Source organism: Cataglyphis hispanica, chromosome 11, assembly GCF_021464435.1.
Source record: "Cataglyphis hispanica isolate Lineage 1 chromosome 11, ULB_Chis1_1.0, whole genome shotgun sequence".
Classification (NCBI taxonomy): Eukaryota; Metazoa; Arthropoda; class Insecta; order Hymenoptera; family Formicidae; genus Cataglyphis; species Cataglyphis hispanica.
In genome coordinates, this window is record NC_065964.1 from 1,244,808 (window position 1) to 1,259,952 (window position 15,145).

The following is a 15,145-nucleotide window of genomic DNA, read 5'->3' on the forward strand; positions in this document are numbered from 1 at the left end:
CAGACAATACACGGTAGTTTGGTGATATATCTTCCTTGCACTTAAACTCTATTCTCACGTCCACGGTGGAATTTTTAACAGATTCGTTTTGGCGCGAGCAAACAATAACCGCGAGAGGACCGTAATGTAAGAATTTTGTGGCGGGTAATAACACATCATCAATATCGCATCCATAATAAGATTTGCGAAAATGCGAATACATATCGAACAAGAAGGCGAATTTATTTATATCAAAATTTTAAATCATCATAGGATAAAATTCCGAGTTTAGATAAAGTTTAACGTTGGTCAATTTGCAGTCGTCAAATATGGCAATATCTTTTGACACATTTTTTCTGATAGTCTGCAGTGCAAAGATCACGTATCGCGGCTTCTGCAGCTGTGCGGCTTTTACGATCCACGAATGCTTGGTTGTGTTGTGCAGCAAAGGAAATTCGTATAGATCGCATGAGCGAAAACTCATCTTCAAGTATCGGCTACTTTCCAACGCTCGTAGCAAGGAAAATTTATTGACTGCATTCAATATTACATGAGGCATACGCCATTGTATTTTAAATAATTCAATCTCAGCTTCTGTCGAAGCAGGCCCAAATATGCAATTGTTACCGTTGCGCAAAAGTATCAAAATTAATTCATGACGAGCGTTAATCACAATTTGCTTATAATCTTCGCAAAATCCCAATAGCATGTTTAGCGGCACGCAAAAGTTAAAGTTAGCACTAACAACATTATGTGACAAATTCCACGCTGCATTCTCGAAAATTTTCTGAGCTCACATTTAGAGGTACATTTAAAGAGCCACATTTAGAGGCGCAGATAAATGTGCTAGTAACACGACTAAAGTTGGTTGTATTCTCAGCGCACATTTATAGCACATCTCTAACTTAGAGATACATTTATGACTTTGTGTTACATATAATGCTTATTATGCGCCTATAGCATTGTGATTGATTCAAATAGTTCATTATATCCATGCCATATCTCCTACAGCACGAAATATTGCTAAAATATTTCGTGCTGTAGGAGATATGAATATTTCAATATTGCGACATATATAATATATTGCACAAATATTATAAATTTAATATTTTATTAAAGACATTGCAAAATATTACTGCTATATTATAATGGAATCACATATCATGTATACATTTTATAATGTGTTAGGCAATACAACAAATTTGGAAAACAGTTAACTCAATTTATTAATAAAAAATATTTTTAGATGAATACAAAATATAGTTGCTAATAACATAATAGCAAGATTCATTTCCAATTTTACGCTTATTTATACATAGTCGAAGTAATCGAAATGTCAAAGACTGCTTACAAAACTTTCAGAAAAAAAAACTAATTATAAAATGATATGTATTAATAATCCAAAGTTTAATTGGTTTTTAATTTTTGTCATGTCGTAATGGTATGGCAATACATTTATTTTTCATTTTTTTGATTATCCACATTTTACATATTATTTGTTTTACAGACCAATAGTATAATGTATTATCTTCTGAGACTATAAATATCGATAGCATGGCTGAGGTACATGGCCTTTCATATATGCTATTGACAAAATGTTAAACTTTCGCCCTATAATATAAATATCAGTTTGTCTTTCCACTATATTTAAAATTCTTATAATTGTCTTATCGTTTAACATGAGAACATTATTACTGACATCATCACAATTAAAATAATATGCGTTATTTTGCAATATCTTATATTGTATTACGATTTTTTGTGAAAATTCAGGTATAAGGGGTCCGTAATAATGTTTTACTTAAAATGTAGAAACTAGTTGCTCTTGGAATATTACAGACTGCTGTTCATCGTATCTTCGTGCCAATTGTTGTACAGGTTTTCTAATTAGTTTCTTCAGACTTCCCAAAAAATTTTCAAATTGGAAGGCACTAAAATTATCCAATTCTTATTATCTTATATTTAATATTCCATTTCTTCTTACTTCATTACTTAAATGAATTAAATTATGCACGTTGTGCGAGACAAATTGTTTGCTGTACAGAACTTGAAAACTTTTCACAAAGTGAATCAGCAATTCTTTAGCATATTTTATATTTTCGTTGTTTGTAATTAATGTTGGAGATATAAGTATCGAGATAGCAACATGTAACGTTAAAAAATGTTCATATATTTTTTGCTTTAAAATTGACTTCAAAACAATAGGCCCTATATACAACAAAAATTGCCAGTTCAGTGATCTTTCAATATTTAATTTCTGACAGACTTCTGGATTTTCTCGAAATCTCTTTTGGTATTGAACTTTTTAGTGCAATCAAAATTGTTGGGAAATTAGATTTATGTTTGTATTACCAATCCTTACTGTCAATGGTCCTTTCATCCATAACAATAATAACTTTCTTGTAACACCTAAACAAACTAGATGCATATAATCTAATGTAACAGCTGTTACCAGGCCAATATTCGGTATGTGTAGTAACAATATCTCTCCTTGATGGTATTTTTTATCAGTCTGTTGTAAAAAATCTTCATCAGTTCTGAGATAAATCTCATTAGTGTAAGGGAAGTATATAGTACTGTTTCCCACACTTTTTCTCATAATAGTGCATTTAGAACAACTCGAAAATTCAGTATGACTTTTTGTATATAGGACAAATGATTTCGCAGGGGCATCACAAACGATTGTGGAAAAAGTTACATTTATACGACGTGTGCTATACATAAATCCATCTTTTATAAGTATCTTCAGTTCATTAATGAATTGTTCAAGGAAATCGTTTGCCGATGTTGGTTTACCTGATCCATAATATGCTCCTCATATGGACAGATTTAAAAATTTTATCAGATATTAAAATTGGCCAAAGACAATGAGGTGAGGATCTTGAAATTGGTAAATCATCAACATTCATAGTGTTATGTCTGGTAGACTTCACGAATATTCTTTTTTTTTTCTTTTCTTTCTTTCTTCTCTAATATATAAATTATTGCGTCCTGCAGACCGCATGGTTGTTTTCTTTCATCGAAAGTACGTTAGCGACATAAATTTACGTTCTAAGGAATAGTCTACGTCCGACAGAAAAAATAAGCAGGCGAAGTCTGGGAAGCAAGACTGTGTAATCTCGCTGTCGAAAGTCAAATATAAGAGCGGATCTATAAATTTAACATTACAACACCGAAGGTTCGAGAATTTTAAACAAAAGATAACAGACGCTCAAGCGTTAGAAATATAAAACCATGTGAAAGCGAACGACAAACAGACAGCGAGATATGCAAGCTCAAGCTCAAATATCAGACCCAAGAACTCTAAGCAAAAATAGAGCGAGGTCCAGAACAATGCATAGACGATCCGGAGTCGAAAACTCGCGTCACTTGACACCACATGCTTGCCTGCCAGACCACCCTTGTACGTTATCTGTTTATCATAAATTTCAAGTGAAATGTCAACTTAGGAGATCAAAGCAAACTGGAGATGACTCAATCCGTAAAATGAAAGCCTCACCCTCACCCGATAGCAACTACTCTCCATTGGTCAAAACTCAGCGAAGATCTTCACCAATACTTATGATCTAAGAATCTAGAGTAACGCCCTAGGAAAAATCAGAGGGCGTGATTAGAAACAACTATTCGTTAAAATAGATTAACAAACCAATGGAGAGGAGGAGCAAAAGGGCTTAATAAACGTCGGACAGGACCACGCGACACACTCTACGTTCTTTTAATTTAGAAAATTTTACCAGTCTCCTCATATACTCGGTCGTGATTATAGTGCAAAATGTGCCGCGTCCTCGCGAAAAGACTTTGCGACATATAATTATCTTAAGGACCCAAGACTTTATCGTGAACCGATTCCTACCCTCAGTGTATTTCGAGTTAAGATTTTATAGTGCGTTTAGTGTTATAAAGACTGTGCGAACCAATCAACAACCTTATTGTGAATACTGAGGAAGTCAACCTCCACCCGACGAGCTCGAGAGCCAAGATCTACAGGGTCGATCACGTTTTTTTTCTCAAGTCAAGTATCATCGCACTCAATAAATAGTAAGTGCTTAAACTCTTCAACTAATTAGTCTAAAATAATTCTTGGTCCTATTATATCGATCATTAACAATTTAGAATTATTATTAAAATTAAATTATTATTATTACATTTCTATTCTACTTCCCATACTTCCGAAATTCTTTATCAGTCACCAAGGGTCGTTCGCGTTTTGCGGAGCTACCCGTGATTCTCTTACTCTCTCACTCATTCTCTTTATCAATCACCAAGGGTCGTTCGCGTTTTGCGGAGCTACCCGTGATTCTCTGACTCTCTCACTCTCTTTATAAGTTACCCAGGGTCGTTCGCATTTTGCGGAGCTACCCGTGACTCTCCCTTTCTCTCTCTGACTCTCTCTGACTCTCTCACTCTCTTTATCAATCACCAAGGGTCGTTCGCATTTTGCGGAGCTACCCGTGATTCTTTCACTCTCTTTATAAGTCACCCAGGGTCGTCCGCGTTTTGCGGAGCTACCCGTGATTCTCTTACTCTCTCACTCCTTTTATCAGTCACCCAGGGTCGTTCGCATTTTGCGGAGCTACCCGTGACTCTCTCACTCTCTCACTCTCCCTTTCTATCAACTATCAAGTTCGTTGCAAACCCCAAGAATTATTTCAGATTCCTTTATATAGCCAAACCGTTTTTTTTAATTTTTATTTATTATTATATCCTCCTTCAGTGGAAGGAGTAAATCGAAAACGTTCCTGCTGTGCGTCGGTGAAGCGTGCGCGTAACCGTCGGAATAGGCGGCTTAGGAAGAGGTTGGCTCGGGCTCAGGCGGAAACTAATTCATCAACCGACGTTAACGTTAATATCAACATAAACATATCCACTATCGACACTTCTCGCTCCCCTACTCCCGTTACTTCTCCTCCACCCCTCTCTACCCATTCAAGATCGGAGTCGCCCACCCCCTCGATCATTATTTTGGGTGACTCCCCCTATTCTTCCCCTCATCGCCCCCCTCACCAGGAAGACCTCCTCGAACTACGGGGTACTGACTACGAAGAACAGGAAGTATCCACAGAGACCAAAGACTCGTCTCGGTCCGAACGGGAGCCGTCACCCCACCGGCCAAGCTTTTCCGAGGACTACTTCCGCTTCCGGATATTGGCCCAGTTTCCCCTGATTTACGACCCACTTCCGGACGGAGCCATTTGCATAGGATCCGGCCCGGTGAACCGCGAGGAATTGCTGACTGCACTGACGGAGGGCCTACCAGACACCGTGATCCCGTGGTTCGTCCCGGGGTGTAACTATCCTGTCGCTGTTCCTATAGAAGTCTTCTGGAGGCAATTCCCCCCTTCTACATGTATCCTAGAGGAGATATCCCATAACACACACACACATACATATACATACAAATACATAAAAATACAAAATAATAGTTAATAAGCGATATATACTAAGCTAAATGTTTAACTAGATAAACCTAATAATTTGTTCCTTGATCTCATTTTTCTTTTATTACACAATAAATGTGAAAATTTGATATGTAAACAATAATATTTTTTTTTGCTTAACCCTTTTCCTATCTCATATCCCGAGATCGCACAAGGTCCCGTCCCGGGTAATAAGGATTTAGTTCCTTTACCGAAAAGGGGACCATCGAACGAACGGCCTACTGACCGAGTAAAAGCGACCCTTCCGGTCGTTGACCTGTCGCAGGCCCAGGTCAATTCGTTCGACTCCGAGACATTCGTTGTCTAGCGTTTGTCTAGCGGAGTTAAATAGGTTACGCCCTCCCGCTGACCCTGACTCTAAAGGGTCTGGACGTAACAATAGAAAGAATTATGCTGTCAACAGCAAGTTTAGCATCAATATATTTTTCCATTAATAAATTCACATTTAACAATCCAAAATGTAAATATTCTCCACCTGCAATTTTTACGCAGTTTGTTGTACGAGGGGTGTGTAACAAAGTTCTGGCATCTTTGGGTAAGAAACAATTTGGAATATATTTTAAAAGCTAATGTAATAGTTTATTTATTGCTTTGTGTGAGATATTATTACATAGAGCCCATTCACGCAAATCTGGATTAATAAAATTTTTCATCTTTTCATTATCAGATTGTATATCTGCATCAAATATTTTATTTACATGTAAGTCATCATTAAAAATATAGTTATTATATTCATTATTATCACTTATTAATTCTTTCCAATATTCCTCATTATTTTTTTCTAGTTTGTCACATGAAAAGTCAAATAATTGCATATTGTTTTCATCTTCAAATTCAAAATAAATCTGGAGATTATCATCAAAATCCTTTTCTAAACTTCTAGCCAATAATTCATTGTTTGTGAGACGGACTACTTCTGCTTCATTATCAATATACGCATAACTGCTGTTTAATGTACTATTATGGAAAGTGTTAAATGAATTTTCCAGTCTATTATTATTTAATTGCCGTCCACATTGTAAGTAATGATTAATTTTTGCAATATCTTTCTGGATAATTCGTCTTTGATGTCTACGTGAACACTGTTCAAAATTTTTCTTTTGTACTCATTATCTTCCATGATTTCTTAAATCTAAAATGTTACGATAGAATTATAATAAGGAACAATTTAAAAGCATTATATTTTACTTACGTATTTAAAAAGAAAACTTACTTGAATGCGTTTATAAGTACAGTCAAATGTAAATGAACTTGAAGGTTATGTTTTACAATAGTAATTTTATAGCAAAATAATATTAAAATGATATATTTGTGACTGAATGTCGTCTTACACAGTTTTGTTTTTTTATAACAAATTTTATGTATTTTCTATATTTGAATTTATAAATATCTAATTTATAAATAAAACAAATTATATATTGCAAAGAAATAATACGTGTATTAAGACAGAGTAGCAACATAGTTGGCATCATTTATGTTTATTTTTTTCATTTGTTGTACATACTGGGACTGCACTAAGCGGCTGTAATTGGTCAGGCCTCAGCCTAACCTTACCCTCACTATCGCAGTCGATATAACTGAAAAAGATCTATGCTGTCTAATCAATCGCGGCATTACGCAACATTTATGCGTGAGTATTTGCGATCATCAGTGAATTCAGTACCAGTTCATGTTTAACGAACAATGATGTAAGCAGATACAAGTTGATGCGTGTCATACAAGCTGGTATGATAAAGTCGAAGCATCAACATTGAGCAATTATGTGGACAATATTTATGTTTAGAGATTCCGTTCCAAATCCATATAGTGCAATAAGTAAAGTATTCAAAATAATGTCAAAACCATCAAAAAAGTATAGCATTGTAGAATTTCCTGACGGTTTAGAAATAATTCTATCTTGTTGGATTAATACACAAAACAATGAAAGTATTTGGCCAAGTTATGTTAAATTTCGACAGACTTTGGACAAATTACTAACAAAAGCAGTAGTTCCAGTGGAAACTAATAAATGGGATACGTGCAAAATAAGAAGGATCTTTGGCTCGGCAGGTAAGCTTATGTGTTTCATATTTTTATAAGATTATTAACTTTAAATATCTATAAAATTTATGCATTCTAATACTAAAATAGATTATATATTTATTGTTAGAAGTTATAAAAATGTTAACACTTTTCTTTGATAAGATACTTGGGAACGAGCTCAAGAAAAATTAGGAGAAGCAATAGGTACATCAACAGTGTATGATTCTGATGATTTCTCAGAAAAAGAATGGAGATCACGAAAAAAGAAACAAAGGAGAGATAATGCTAAAAAAATTAAATATAGCAGCCATTCTTCAGAAGATGAAGAAGCTTCCAAAGATTATCATAAAGTTTCAAAAAGAACATTTAGTCAATATCTTTCACAATTGCCATTATTGCCCGAGCCGCCTGTAATATCTTTATCATCGCAATTATCTGAAGCTACGACATTTAAAGCTATATATCAAGCACAAAATAATGTTAAAATAAATTTGTATTGTTGCTAAAGTAAAGATGCAAAAGATTAAAAAAAATTTTTAATTGTAGATAGCGAAACTCTGCCTTATATGCCAAATAAATCTATATCTCCCTGTACATTGCACCATTTTAGAAACTTTAATTCTTCTAAAGAAGGAATACTGTCTGACTGTAATGTTGATGATCTATTTCCTAATAGTAAAATTTATTTTATAAAATCACATTGCAAATATTTTTCTAATAAAAAAATGATCAAGTACTTTTTGCCTAGATTTTAGGAACTTTATGATCAAAAGTATGGTATAGTAATTATTAAGAAGGACAAAAAGTCTAGATGACAGAATAAGCAAAATAGAAATTAAAGAAAAGCAAGTAGAAATCGAAGAATATAACGAAGAGGAGTTTGCATTTCCTTTTCAAACAGAAGAACAATTATTTGAATTTGAAAAAAAATTAGAAAATCCCATGTTTTTCAAAAAATGGTAAGTTATCAAATAAAAATTAATTATAATAGCAATTAATCGATTATTTAACAGTTGCCTATTCTTACAATCGGAAAGCAATTTATGAAGTGGAATATTATCACAAATTATCATATTAATTGGTAGATATTAAGTATATTTAATCAATTATTCTTATTTAATATTTAAAGTTTTCATAGAAAGTATATTGCATATGTGTATATTAATGTTATTATATTTAACTTGTTAACGTTCAAATCAAGATTTTTTCTATTTTGATATAAACTCGAAATAAAAAATATGCATTAAAAATAATATTTTCTTTTTTTTGAAGATTTTCTAATAAACTAATTTTTCTAATAAACTATTTTCTACTATTCCTAAAAAAACAATAAAGTAATAGTACAACTACTTTTAGGCATGCATTTTGAATATTACTATTTTTCCAAAGTTTTTAATATATTTTTATATGTTCAATAATTTTGCTTTATAGATTTTCTCTTTGAAAATAATTGGAGGAAACAAATAAATATAGCAACAAATGCAATTCTTGGAAAATTAATTGCAAATAAACTTGCCACAAAATATAGCTGGCATGGAAGAAAAGGAAAAAAAGTCTTTAGTGAGCTTAAAATATCAAAATTTTTAATAAGTATGTATTTTCTGAATAAAATAATTTAAAGAATATATTTCTATATTTATTGATACCAAAATGTGTGAATGTAAACAAAGATAATGATATGTTTTGTGTTTTTATTTTAGAAACTGTATGATGTATGAGAAAAATTGTATTGATGCGCAAATAGTAGAAGTTGTTTCGACATGGCTTGCTCAAGCACCAACGCGTCTGAAGTGAGCTCAGGCTAGAACATGTTTACAAGAACAAAATTTTCCCGAAGATCGTGAATATTGTGAGAATGAAGATAATATTGAGAACTGAAAATAACTGTTTAATCTGTAAGTAGACGGTTGGGGTAAAACCTACATATAGAGACATGTTTTATACAAAATCTATATTAATAAAAATCACACACTAATTAAGTATATTAAAAAACTGCTGGTATACTTCATGAAAATATTTTACGTTCTATGTGGCAAGCAATTTGTCTCTTATAACGCGCAAAATTTACTTTATTTATAAAATAAGAATTAAGAAATATTATGTAATTTCAGTATGCTTCGACAATCGTAAAAGTTTTAAATATAATGAAGAGACCTAACAGGATTACAGGATAAAAATGTGATATTATCAGTGCAATATATGGAAAGGCTGTTTGTCAGCCGTACTGTCTATATTGTAATCTTACGAGATTTATAAATGATATAAATACTTCTTTAAGTTTCTCATCTATTTTTCTAAGAAAATTCACTTATCTTATTTGAACTACAATTTTTGCTTTATTAAAATCACATTATGTGATAATTGGTCAGTTTAGATTTTTGTGTTTTGAAACATTTTTAAAACAATAATTTTGTTTTTGTATAAATTACTTATAGTAATGACATTACTTTTGACAAGCTGTAAACTAAGTAGTAGAACACTGATTGGTTTTTTTAAATGTTAATAAATTTTATAGATTTTTTAATTATTGTATATAAAAAATAAAGCGCATTTTTTTTAAATAAAGTTTATACTTAAGGATTAAGATCTATACAAATATGAAAAACAAAAATTTATATTTTTATGATATATTTTTTTTAATGTATATATTTTACTGTATGTATATTGAATGTATTATGAATATAAGTATTTATATATATAATTATACTGTATTTTCTTATAATAAATTTAATAATAAATATAAAATTTCTATTAAATATAAATATTTTTATCTTGTGTATTGTGTATAATAATTATTATTAGATAGCACAAAAGTTTGAAGATATAATGTCGTAAAGATGTTTTGGACATCTTTATGACGTTATATCTTCAGACTTTGTAATGAGCTGCCCTTCCCGTCGCCACGGATCGGCTCGCCGGTTCCAGGATTCGGGAGAAGGAAGAGACTCGGGCTCGCAAATTACACACTCGATTTGGCCAACAAATAATAAAGATTTATTCATGCGAATATATGGTACAATAGAATTGGCCGACACACATAGGACTCGCGAATACAATTTGGGAACGAAGCCCGGGTTTCTAACGCTAGAATATGGCGGACTTAACTTAAGGAACAAACAAATGGGATCGGCCCATAATAACAGAAGCGGCAAATTGATATAAGAGGAATCGGTATACGAGAAAATAAGAAAACGGGATCGGCTAACAAAATCGGGGACGACCGATTCGTACTCTTAACGGAAAACCGTGCCAGGGCGTGACGTCCGGATCCGAGGATTTGCACTGCTGCGGTCTATCCTGAAAAGGACTAGGGACCCGCCGGCGCGCTTTGCGACTTATCCTGAGAAGGACTGAGCGCCGGAGATGCTGTTCCTGGCGTCACGAGCGGGCACCGGCTCTCTATTTAATATAAATGGCTTATGGACTACGCGTGGTATGTGCAAGAGACGCGGACGCGATGTCGATCGGACGGAGCTTAAGGCTCCCGGTCGCGGACCACCGGTGGTCGTCGCACGGTGGGCGAAGTCGCCGGTATCGCGAGGAGGCGACGAAGAGAGCACTCTTCGTCGCGGACAACGCCGGTCGTCGAGAGCACTCGGCAGGGTACGAGAGCACTCGTCCCGCGGGCTGGAGGTGGTTGGTGTGAGGGAGAGCACTCCCTCGCATCGACAAGACTGGACGCCGAGAGCACTCGTCTCCTAGACCAGGTTAAAGGAACGGAAGAAGGATCGGTCAACTGGAGACTCAGAGAGCGCTCTGAGACTTCGAGTGTCCCGAGGATCGGGACCAGGGAATAGTGCCGAGAGCCGTGTCGAGCTGGTTTATATACCCGGCTTCCCTTACTTAAACTCGCGCCGCCCTAGTGGGGGATCGCATCGCCCAGCGGCGGCTCATACGATGGGCTCACTGCCTCACAACGGCGCGGCTATGTGAAATTTTGTGGGGCGCTAAGCGCCGGCCTCTTTTGCGGACGGGTGGATGGTCCGCGAGGCTCTAGTAACGACACAGGTCGTTACAACTTTTGTGCTATCTAATAATAATTATTATACACAATACTAAATATTCCCAGATAGTACAAAAATCCGAAAGATGTCGTAAAGATGTTTTCGACATTTTTGTGCTATCTGGGAATATTTAGTATTATGAAAATAAGAAATATTTTGCAATATTTTGTAAATCTTGTATTCACGTTGCAGAAATATATATATAATACGATTTGAAATATATCAGTATCATTGCAGAAATATTGCACAATATAGAGCAATTTAAGAGCGGACATATCTATATTGTAGCAAGCTTTCAGAAATATTGCATGCAATATTCCAATCTTGCAAAACAATATTCCATCAATATATCGTGCTGTAGGGGATGTTAAATTAACAAATTTCATTTCAATTTCTTTTTTGATGCCACTGCAACACAAAATGCAAACGCGTATATAATCCCAATGAACAAACAATATTATTAAAAATGTTTTCAAAAATGTTTGAAAAACATTTTTAGAAATATTATTTTGCTCATTGGAATTGTAACAGTATTTTTTAATTAATCGATATTTTTGTCAGAACTCGCAATCATTATAAACATCAAAAACAACTATTCTGTTTTGAAATACTTGTAAGTTATGATTACACACTACATTTGCTTCCCGAACTTTAATTTTTTTTATCAATGACCTAATTTACATCGACATATTTTAATATATAAAATAAATACTATGTCATTCAATCACAGTTGTTCAGTTCCATTCTTTAGAGAAATAGTTATGATTGTGATCAGTAATACGTATTAAAGTATATCGGTGTAAACTATATTGTCAAATAAATCCATAATATTGCAGTTGATTGTGCTCTTTTAGGCTAATTTCATTTCAAAGTGCAAGATTTCTTGTCCTAATTAATTATTTGAATTGAAAATAGTGTTGAATAATATGTATACTTTATTGCATTTTATACAACTATACTTTAAAAAAAAATTTAGGATTGACCTTAAGAAATATTATTAATATTATTATGTAAAACAAGTACTATTATTTATAAAAATTTGATTTATAATAATTTTATTAATGAAATTAATTATATAACAGTGACAGAATGAATCGAACTTGCGAACCAAGAGTACAACGTGTCGCTATTACATATAAATGTACGTATAAATGTGCCCTCGGGCACATTTATTGATACATTTATCGAAAATGAGATAAATGTGCTATAAATGTGGTTCAAAATACGATTTTCACTATAAGTTGCGCGTTTAAACTAAAAATGGCGACGTGCCTCTAAATGTGCTGCTAAATGTGCACTCAGAATATGACCATATTTATCGTCACATCTCAGGCACATTTAGAGGCACATCTAAAGATAGATGTAAGCTCAGAATACGGGCCATAGTTTTTAATCGTTATCGGAAGTTATTCCAACGTTTCTGTTGCGATCAATCTCCACACCATCGAGTTCATATCGAAGTTCATCAAACATAAATGCGACACAGTTGTTTTCCATTACCACTTTTGCCTCTTCATCCATTTTATGCACCATCAACTTTCCTTCAACATATAGAAAGTTTTCACATGGTAACGTGTACAAATCTTGATGTTGTATCGGTATCTGTATCTCATCGAAGCGTTGCGTTGACGTACGGATTGTACATATGAATTTCAATCTTGACGATGCGATCGTCAAAGATCGGCTCGCTTCCGATATTCAAGATGTCACTCATATTATTAAGTATTTCGTACAACGAATCCCAATGATTTCAAAAATTCACAATTCAACACGCTGAGCTACTTTTTAGTAGATATCTGATTAGTGTCACCTGATACCGCAGTCACTCGCCTTCTCGCAAAAATATTGTCCCTCGTAAAGGTATCGTCCCTCGTAAAGATATTGTCTCTCGATTTGCCTCTGTGCTTTCGTCCAACACGAACATTTCATTTATCACACGCTATTATTTCTATCGTCGCCGTATATTCTTACAGTAATTTCTTCTTCTCGAAAATCGAGTAATCGTCCTTCTTGATCAACAATACGTATCGTTAAATCAGTAATGTTCCGTTTGACGATTGGTAGATAAATGATCTGTTGGCGTTTCCGATATCTTATATCCTGACGGCACGTTCGATGAAAATTCATGTATCGTGTGTATGCGTTTGTCATTGCTATACGCGCCAGTGGTCACACTATATTCTATACGAGTAATATTTACGTTAATGATATTTATCGGTACATCCGATTCGTACTATTTTCCAAGGTTGCAGTATACGATTCACTGAGAATCCCAACAATGATCCTACGTATTTTGGTTTACTAAAATTTATTCTATAGATACATTTGATTTCGTTCTTTAGCGTATTATGATTAGCGCGAAACATAATTTGCCATGTACTTCGATATTATTTTTATTCTGCACAATATCTTCGTCATTAATAATATAGTTAGAATCAACTGTGCGTCGATATTGTAAAATTTTACGTAGGAGATAATCATTTATGTAATTTGTACGATCCTTCGAGAATCGTAATTTCCTTATTGTCGTTATCAAAGTAAAATTTATTATTCCAAGAATTCACGTTCGGTCACGAATTCGTATGATAAATTTCAAAGTTAAACCAAGCTTATAATCGTCATCATTTAAATCTATAGCCGGAAAATAGTTTACAGAACGCTACTCTTGCCAGCCAATATAAGTATCAATGACGTGTTGAACGAATACTGAGCCGTAATGGTGAATTGTCAGGCTTTAAATTCAAATCTATCGATTAAAAAAATTGTAGACACAATTGTCCACAAATACTTTGATTATAATTTTGATAAGACGTATGATTGTATTCTGTATTCGCCACATTCTGTCCAAAATATCATACTAATTCTATGGGCGGTCGAACATTTCCAAAACTATCAAAATATATAGCGCGATTTCCCCTTGTAACGATGCATCCCCCCATCGGCCGACACGTCGCCCGTCGGAAGTCTGCCGCCCGGCGAACACCAGCCGGGCAGGGGCAGAGGCGCTTAGCGCCCTATTTTTAAAGCAATTACCGTTGGTGTTTGTTATAAACAACCGATCGCCGAACGGCGCCGAACGTTTCCGGCGAACGCCGAACGCTCGACGCCAGAGGCCCCGCGTCGTTTTCCCCACACCGAGGAGGATGTAAACGGCGCGGATGTCGCAACCGCTCCGAAAGGGTATAAAAAGCCCGACCGACCACCAGACCGTACCAGACCGGCAACTGAATCCGCTCGAGCAGTACGCTCGAGACAATATACCAGAAACTGCTCCAAACGTTTAAAGACAGTGAACCGGAGGTTGACGTGTTCGCAGCCTCCGTCGAGAATTCTCGACTATCTGTTCTCGAGACGAATTACGTCATAACACCTCCGTAAAGGACTCAGAGTGGACGAGTTCGCCGCTTTCCTCGAGTATTCTCGAGCCCTTACGATCCGTACACCTGACCGTCCGAACTCCGAGCAACGACGCATCCCACCAGTATCTGGGAACACGCGCCGCGTCACCGACACCGACGCATAATACCAACTGCAGGCCGCTACCCTACAGTTCGCGCCGAACATCCGGCCACATACTGTGCGCGCCTTACCGCGCGTATCTATCACGATTATCACACGGCGAGATATCGATAGTACTGACATACGTTGTCAACACGCGCCCGCCTTACCGCGCGCACCTCGCGCCTACAAGCACGAACCGAC